The 8,916-nt window shown below is 31.1% G+C and overlaps 1 long non-coding RNA gene across 2 annotated transcripts; it reads left to right on the top strand.

Moving 5' to 3' along the window:
* The first annotated feature begins 451 nt into the window (after positions 1–451).
* LOC106793148 lies at positions 452–7,042 on the top strand. Of its 2 annotated transcripts, XR_001382381.1 has the most exons (5): positions 452–506; positions 4,307–4,643; positions 4,906–5,013; positions 5,513–5,826; positions 6,702–7,042. It is a non-coding gene; the product is annotated as an uncharacterized LOC106793148 (long non-coding RNA). The 2 variants fall into 2 exon arrangements; XR_001382380.1 differs by lacking the exon at positions 452–506 and having other exon boundaries at positions 4,277–4,643.
* Positions 7,043–8,916: the final 1,874 nt, after the last annotated feature.

Here is an 8,916-nt window from a genome sequence, read left to right as displayed (position 1 = left end):
AGGCGCATATAGGCGTCCACGTTGTCGACGGTGGCTCCGTTATTGGTGAATTTTGGTACTCCAGCGAATACTCGGGCAATCTGGCGGGTACTCAGACGCCGATCGATTTGCACAGTGTTCTTCTACCTCGCTCGCGTACTAGGTGCCATTTCGTAACGCCCGTAAACATAATCTATACATCCAATATTTTGCCGAATATTATCGAACAACTTTTCGTTAGAATATTTGTTCACTTTTTTTTTGTTTTTTTTTTGTTTTTTTTCTTCATTTGTTCATTTTCTCTCCTATTTTATATATTGGAAAACAATTCATGTTTCTTCTTTCGCGATCAAATTTCAATGATTTTATTTTTCTTATAGTCTCCATTTTTTTATCCTCGTGCGTGATCTTCCATGTTTACAACACGCTCTACTCGAACGTCACGATGATGTTTCTTTTTTAAAGTGTACCCAACGTGTATGTTTTATTTTTTAACTGGCAACACGAAGAAAATCGAATTAACTCTGGTAAGATATTATAATTTTATTTGAATTAAAAATAATATTTTTCAAATGTTGTTTTTTTTGTTTTGTTTTCTCGTAGGAAATGATATACGATTAAAATTATTATATTGCGTCGAGACATTTAATTAGAATTCATAGAGATTGATAAAGTAAGTTGGTAAAAACAAAATTAGAATTAATTAATTCAGTTTTTACATAAGTAAGTCGGGTTATTTCACAATCGGATGTTTTTAAATCTGTTGGAAAAAAAAAAAAAGATAAAACATACTCGTCCAATCGAACACATACATAATTATCTTCATTTCTTAACATGATTAATTTTATTTCGTAACCAAAGTAGTTTTAATGATTCAATAAATGTATATTTCAATGCGTAAATGCTTCTCTATTAATATCCAACAAAATCATAATAATTGAAAAACATTGCATTCCATTAGAGATAATTTTCTATATTTAGAATTATTTTTGATTATTTTTAATATATTTATTTATTTTGTCAATGATAATATACAGATTAATTCATCGCACGATTCGAAATGATCTTGGTTATCGTATAGAACAAACATTCCAACGAATTTTTAATCAAAAGTTCCGTAACGATTTTCAGAAAGGCTATGTTCTTAGTCATAGCTGTTTGCAGGAGGGAAACCGGCTACGACTTTAATCAAGGACTCACTCTCAACCCACGTTCCACATCTAACTTTCCGATCCCTAAACTCACCGTTTAAGCGACCCAAGAAAGTCGTAGCTCTTTCTCGAAAAAGCGTTGATAAAATTTCACGCGACGTTATAAACGATAATATTATTCTTTCCAATTTCTCGAAAGATTTGAATTTAAATTAAAAATTTTCTAGACTCTCGTCCCCTTTTTTTGTATATACATATTCAACATTTTCTTTCTTTTTAACACATTAAAATTATTAACAAATAAATTTTCATTTTCCAAGAGAGATATACAATTTAAATCAAAACAGATAATATTTCCTTTCGTTTATATAACTTTCTTTTTAACATTAACATTTTTTTAACACACAAATCAATTTTAACTTTTTTAATAGATACAAAATTTAGATAAAAATATTTTAATCACTTAACACAAATAATATTTATCTTTTCATTTACGTAACTTTCTTTTTAATAACTATGTTGCAACGTTCTATTATTTTTGAAAATCATCATTAATTATATTTAATCATTATAAAGATTGTAATTATATCAAAAAGGTGACGACAAGTAGTATGAATTCGGTGATAGAAGATGGGAAAGCTAAGTCGCTAATCTTTCTAGATCCTTTATTTATTTTTCTTTTAAAGCAAGTTATTAGTTAATGCGCACTGACAGGAGCTATATTATGAATCGATAGGTGAATGGACAAGATGTAGCATGACGCGACAAAGCATTGGATGATCGATGTTGTATCCATGTTGTCTAATAGTCAAGAAGTAAAGCTACCGTAGTTCCTGTAACAATTAACCAGGAACTACCGATCTTTTTTTACACGCAAAAACGTTTTACATATTTTTTTATGCAACATTACAACTTGTTAATTGGTTTACGAAAGTTAGCAAAAGAATAATCGGTTATTAATCATTCGATTAAATCGATCATCTCTTTCGAAGAGATTTTCAAATATACAGGATGGTAAATTTCATTTGTTTGTTTTTTTTATTTGATAATTGTTACCAATAGAATGAATAAGGATTGTAAACAACGACTTATCAAAAAACAATCGTCAGATTTATTTCATATCTTTGCTTTTTTGACCATCTTCATATGTGCAATAAGCACTCGATCAGTTACTCGAATTTTCTTGCATATTTATATCTTATTTGAATTTGCCTTTAAAGATTCGATTAGTTTTAAATTCATTTTCAAAACTGATGAGAAAAATAAATTCAAGAGATTAGCTATTAGCCAAGGATAGAACTCAAATTTTCTATATTCGGGTTATATTTAAATAACGCTCACTCTCTTAATCTAAAGGAATAAGCATGGTTTCCAAAAGTAGAGAATCAGCTGAAAAGCAGAAAAAAACAACGAAGCAAAGAAAATTCAAATAAATAAATTAAACGGGTATAACATTCAATTATCTATAATAGAAAAGGTTCGTTATTTTGTACAAATTTCATTTGGTCAAATAAATTATACGAAATAGAATATTGAAGAATATATTTTAACGAGTATAGCCGTTCATTTCTGATTTCTCTAACTAAATAAAATATTTGATTGTATTGCATTTAATAAAGTAGGCCGATAATAAATATTCATGAAAATGAAAGAATCGTCGGTTGATGCGATGAAGTACGAATACTATTATAAAGAATCGTTAGAAAGTCTGAATGTTATTATATGAATATATCATTCATTCGTTTGAAACGAAATAACGGGCGTTTTCCGTCGCGAAATTTATCTCTTTTCGCTTCTATTCACAGGAACTCGCACGCGCTGTAATTTCACGAGTCTTGTATAGCGTTGAATTAATATACCAACTATCATAAACTAACACGTTTCCGCGAGAAGTGACGTCATTTGATGTCATACGTAAATGGGTAGGAGAGAGTCAGTCGGTGATGATGAGCCCTTGTTAATCTCTTATGTTCCGTTTAGTTGATATCAACCGATTCCCACAATCGCTTGAACTCCATTTTAAAATATCATTGTCAATATCTAATAATATTTATTATTGATTTGTAGCTATGTGAAATTTAATCAATAGTCAACCTATCGTAGTTTAATGTAATATATTTAGTTAGTATATTAAAATTCAGACTATTGTTACAATCTAAATCATACTTTTAGTTTTCTACGTGTTCAAATCCGAATAAATAATTATTGTTTATTTGAAAGTTTATATTATACATTGAAAGTATACACTTTCTTAATTATACAAATGTTCAACACATAATACTTTTATTACAAAAGCTTATACGTAGACGTCAACTAAGAGATCAATTACAAGACAGTACGGTGTTGAACTTTAAAACGGTTCATTTGCCTAATTAAAGATTTTTAAGAATTTACTTTTCTTCAGCACAATATCACAAATTATTCAAACCCCCACACACGAACTTCATTTGAAGTAAGCAATAATAATTTAATTTACAGTATTCTATCAAATGTAAATACAAATTATCACACGAAATTATATAAGAGACGACAATTCAAATTTATTTATTAATTAACTGTTTCTTATTGTCACTCGTTTATAAATAACAATGTTAAAACGTAGTCAAAAATGTTCCAACAGAAATAGAAAGCTTTCGTAGATATTAGGTTACGATCGAGAAGAAAAAAGCATGCCCCCCATCGCTATTTTGTAACGGCAATAAATCACGAAAACTGACCTGATACTATACCCCTAACTTTCTTTTTTTTTGTGTTCTTGCTTTTTTCCTATTCTTTCTTTTACGGATATTCGACCAGGTAAGTTCGTAAAGTCACAAATAATGCTGTTCGTTCATTTTTTTCTTTCATTCGAGACCTTGGTTTCAGGGATGGACCTGGGCGATATTTTCAAATTCTTTGACTTGCTTAAAAGAACAAATTTTTTCTTCCCCTTTTCTTTTCACAACGATAATAAAATATCCTTAAGTCGTATAAATCAATCGCATTCCAGACGAATAATCAAACTCGATCTACAGTTCGAGTAATATTTTTATTTTTTTATTTTACAGACCAAGAGAGAGAGAGAGAGAGAGAGAGTTAATTAAATGGCTGCAATGGATTAATATAAAAACAAACAAATTTATACATAAGAACAATTTACGCTTAAATGCTGAGTCGTTGTTTGGATTTCATTTTAGGAGCGAATAAAATGGTCCACTGAATTGTTAAGAGGGAATAAGAACGAGAGAGAAAGAGATAGAGAGAATGGAAATGGGGGAGAAAGAAGGGAGAAGAAGATGGACAGAGAGAAGCAAAGAAACGAAAAGCAACGGACGAACGAGAGATGAACGGATACAGGATGAAAAGAGAAGGACGAAGAAAGATACCGGCTGGCAAGCAGATGGTAGCCTCGTTTATTGGTTTACTCGTCGGCTCGCTGCCCCTACGGCCATGAAACGAGACTTTAGAACGAATGTCGTTTCTCTTTGTAGCAGAGAGAACGACCCGACGACCTTCGATTCGATGGAAATCAATGTAAATGATATTTTCAAATTACATTTTCTTCTTTACACGCCAACGGAAGATCTAAGATTTGTCTATTTTTTTTTCTTAATCGTTAGAAACATTTTTTTATCGAATATTAAACATCTCTTGTAATCATTTCATATTATTGTATAGGACATCGAGTATATATCTTTGAAATCGTTCACAATCATCTTATAATTATATGTGCATTATAGGAAGTATATATTGTATTTCATGTAAAATTAATGTAAGAATTTGTTGGTCTCTTTAGAAAACAGGTAGGACAAGAATGTATTCGGTGTCTGGATGAAGCAAGAAACTTTCGATGTAGATCGCATCTTCTTACCATCAATGCATTCATTGGGCGTTCATTCAAGAAGTACGTAAGTCATGTTGCGGGATGCATTATATCCGTTAGATGTACACTGCTCAAAGTTGACGATCTCACGATGTTGATTCGTAATATATTCGATATTTTAATATTATTCATGCAAATGAATCAATGATAATATTATTATTTCTACATGCTACTTACAACAACAACAAAAAGAACAATAACTACTTAATATAATTTTCTTAAGATCATATTTAACTTCGTAAAGAAATAAATTATTTCACCTAAGATAATATATATTGAATATCTAACAACTAAGAACTTCTGATTTATGTAATAACTAATAAGGAGTCTAAAGTAGTCGATAGAGAAACTCCAAGGTAATTAATATTATACATTTTTGATCATAATCTATCTCCAGGGTGCAATTTCTACTCGGTTTTCCAAACTCTATATAAGCTGGCTTCCAGTTTCATGCTCGAGCAGTAGAAAAGTTTGAGCGTGAGCCATGAAACGATCCTAATACGTAAAATTATGTGTGCAGGAGGCGAGGGGGAGACGAGGAGGAGGAAGATAGTGGTGGAATATAGTAGCTGACATTAACTGAGGGTGTATGTGTCTATATGTCTGTAAGAGAAAGAGGGAGATAGAAGTATACGCACAGATATATAGACGCAGCCATCAAATAATGGCGTCGTGGGGGCGGATAGCAGTTGCCGGGTCGATAGGAGGAAGGCCCTTGACCTGCAAAACTCCGACTGCCTTCCCACCATCGGCGTTGCTTTAACGACAACCCTCGCTCATTGGCTCTTGTAGACTTCTCCCTAGGGAAAGAATTGTGATTCACCTGCTTTTTTGGTAAGTATAACCGACAACTACGTTCGCTTGTTTGCGATCGAACAGAGGGTTCATGTTTAATTTATCAACAAATAATATTAAATTATTTGGAAACAAAGGTTCACTGAGGTTGATCGTAAATGTCTTGAGAAATAATCGAAAAGTTGATTGGATTTTTACTAGAAGTCCGAAAAATTCTTGAAGTGAAGTTCAATCAGATGTCGGTAGTATCGACGAATCACATTGAAACGCGCGAATTTTAAAATTAATTAAATAAACAAGTTTGTTTATACAAGTTGTATTTAAAAAAAGATTGAATGAACAACAAATATTAGAAAATATAAAATTTTGAATAAATTATAATATAATTGGTATTTATTTCTGACTGTAAATTTTCAATAATTAGTTGTGTGTAGAAGTGTAATATTGACCGCTGTTGAAGACCAACAGTTAAAGCCCAAGGGAGCTTAAGTCACGTTAATCCTCATAAATACTCGAGGGCGGTTCCAAATAGATTAACGCTGTAGCCCCGGAGGAAGTTTGGTTTTTTAAGATAGATTATCTCTGTTGAAGCTAACAATAGAGCTTAAAGAAAATATTGTGACAAGAAAAACCTTGCGGATAGATCTTTTGAAAGTAATACTCTATTGTATACTCCTTTCAAGGATTATATCAACCAATTAAGATATTCAACTGATTAGATATTCCAATGACTTGCGTATTATGATTATTCTTATTTAAGATTAACAATCGATTTCTCAGGAAGATTTTAAAGTACCTCTCAATAGGGGAACAAGTTTTTTTCTCGCCAATAAGAATTGACAAGAAAGTTTCATTTGCGATATCGATACATTCATCTATCTATTGCGATGATATTGACTATATATTAATTTCAGGTGAACGAACGGAAGACAAGATATGACCAAGTGACCTGGAAGTGCAAGGTGCGTTACAGCACGGTATATAAAACGAGCCGTTGAGAAGAAAGAGAAAAGAAAAGAACATGATGGAGAAGCCGACCTTGCTAAGATCAGCTGTGTCATCCTTGGGCCGTTAACGCTCAGGTGGTTTCGATCTCAGGGCCGAGCATCAATCATCATTGGTAGTGCAAGGCGTGATGTGATTATTGTCACTAAGATACTCTACTACGATATAACAATCACGAAAGTGTGCCACGTGACATAACAGAGTTTATCTTTAACGGTTAATCTTAAGCATCAAATAAAACAGACCTAATGTTCTAGCCTGCCATTATGTTTTATTCATTGTGGTAGGTCAGTACACGTGAGTTTCTTTTAACCATTAGACATTTTAAAAAAAAAAATTATGGAATTGGAATCTATGGAATTTAGGTCTTCCTTTATGTTACTTATATTATTTACTTTTATTAATATTTTCTTATATTTGTTTTAATATAATTGTTTTTCGGTTATATAATAATATTGATATTAATTTTGTTTTTTAGGTCCAGTCTATGCTGTTCAGAAAAAATGAGAGTGAATGAATTCATTTAGTTAATAGAAGGAAAGCATAAAATGGTGTATCTCGAAACAAAATTTCCCAAAATTTTAATATGTAGAATAATCACAAAATTATTAGAGATATTAGAAGAAAAAAGTAAACTTGATACTTTAATACAAATTCGAAATGTTCTATTTTACATTTGAAAACACTAAATTGGCATTTTAAACAAAAACATATTTTTAATAGCCAATGGTTTCATACTATAAATTAGTATAATTTCAATTTTTGTCAATAATGTAAATATGAAAAAATGAAAGGATAAAAAAAAGATAATGCAAAAGTGCTTACGTGTAAAATGGGCGATTAAGAGGCCATTAAGTTATCTCAAACAGTACAATACGTTTTCCAGTATATTAACAGCAAAGATATTCTCAAAGATATTAGAATCTGATTTCAGCATCGAGTTTAATAACAGCGAACTCCCTCCCTGCATCGTAGCAGAATGACTCGACGAAGCGAGTCTGTTTTCGAATGACTTGGCATTACCAAGAGAAGAAGATCTGTGCTAGTAAGATCGCCAATTTCAGCTGCTGCCAATATCGTCATCTGCTGAGAATCGATATTGAAATATATAGTAAATATTAAATGTAATGTCACTGTGAGATCGATGTAATAAGAAATAATTAACTTGGCAGATATTTAACATTTTTCGTTAAAATCGTAAGTCTTTATCGGGATATCGTAGCCAACGCAAAAATCAATCTAATTTTATAATACTAATTTTATTATCCAAAATACGAGCTCTCTTCCAAAATTCAGAGAGTTGAAGAAATTATGTGATTTATAGTTTATTATATAAAAAAATATTCCACATTTTTTCCTAATATTAATGTAATGTATTTTTAGGTGAAAGTAATGATGATTGCTGATCGAACACTGGGCCAACACAGAAGTCAAAAATTGGCACGTATAACATACACATGTTATAAAACGTGCAAGTAAAAAATGACGTGCGAAGTGAACAGACGATAATTTAAAAATATTTCTTTTTTTGTTGTTGAAATTAAAAAAAGAATTAATAACGTGTGCCGTTAAACAAAGGCCCAGTTAATGCTCTACATCTACCCTGTAGATCCGAATTTGTTTGATAAGAGGCGACAAATTCGGTTCTAGAGAGGTTTGTGTGGTGCATACAGTGCTACGGTGGTCTCTATTCTACGAAATGTAAAAAGAATATGTTATTTTAGTTTTTTTATTTTAATACAATAATTTTCCCGGATTAAGATCGATATTCTAATCGACTTTGACATTATTACGATGAAATATTACGATTTAACCAGTAGTACGAAATTTGTATTTATGAACATAATAATCGTACATCATTTTCAATGTTAATATGCAAAAACTACAATTTATATACATCGATTAGATATATGGAAGAATGATTATCTGTCTGTAAAGACAAAGATAATCACGAAAGAGATTTTATCTACAAAGAATTATTCTCATTTATCGACTTGTGCTTGAACGATGTTGCTTTTATTAACTATGTGTAAGATAAGATCATTAAAAAAGAAAATTAGATACACGTGGCGTATCAACATGAATCAGAAAATGATTAGGAAAAAATGTATAAATTAAAGAAAA

The sequence above is a fragment of the Polistes canadensis genome, unplaced genomic scaffold (genome assembly GCF_001313835.1).
Source record: "Polistes canadensis isolate GaletaPanama2010 unplaced genomic scaffold, ASM131383v1 scaffold_11, whole genome shotgun sequence".
Lineage (NCBI taxonomy): Eukaryota > Metazoa > Arthropoda > Insecta > Hymenoptera > Vespidae > Polistes > Polistes canadensis.
The sequence above is the reverse complement of the archived record's forward strand: the minus strand, read 5'-3'. Positions and strand labels throughout refer to the sequence as shown.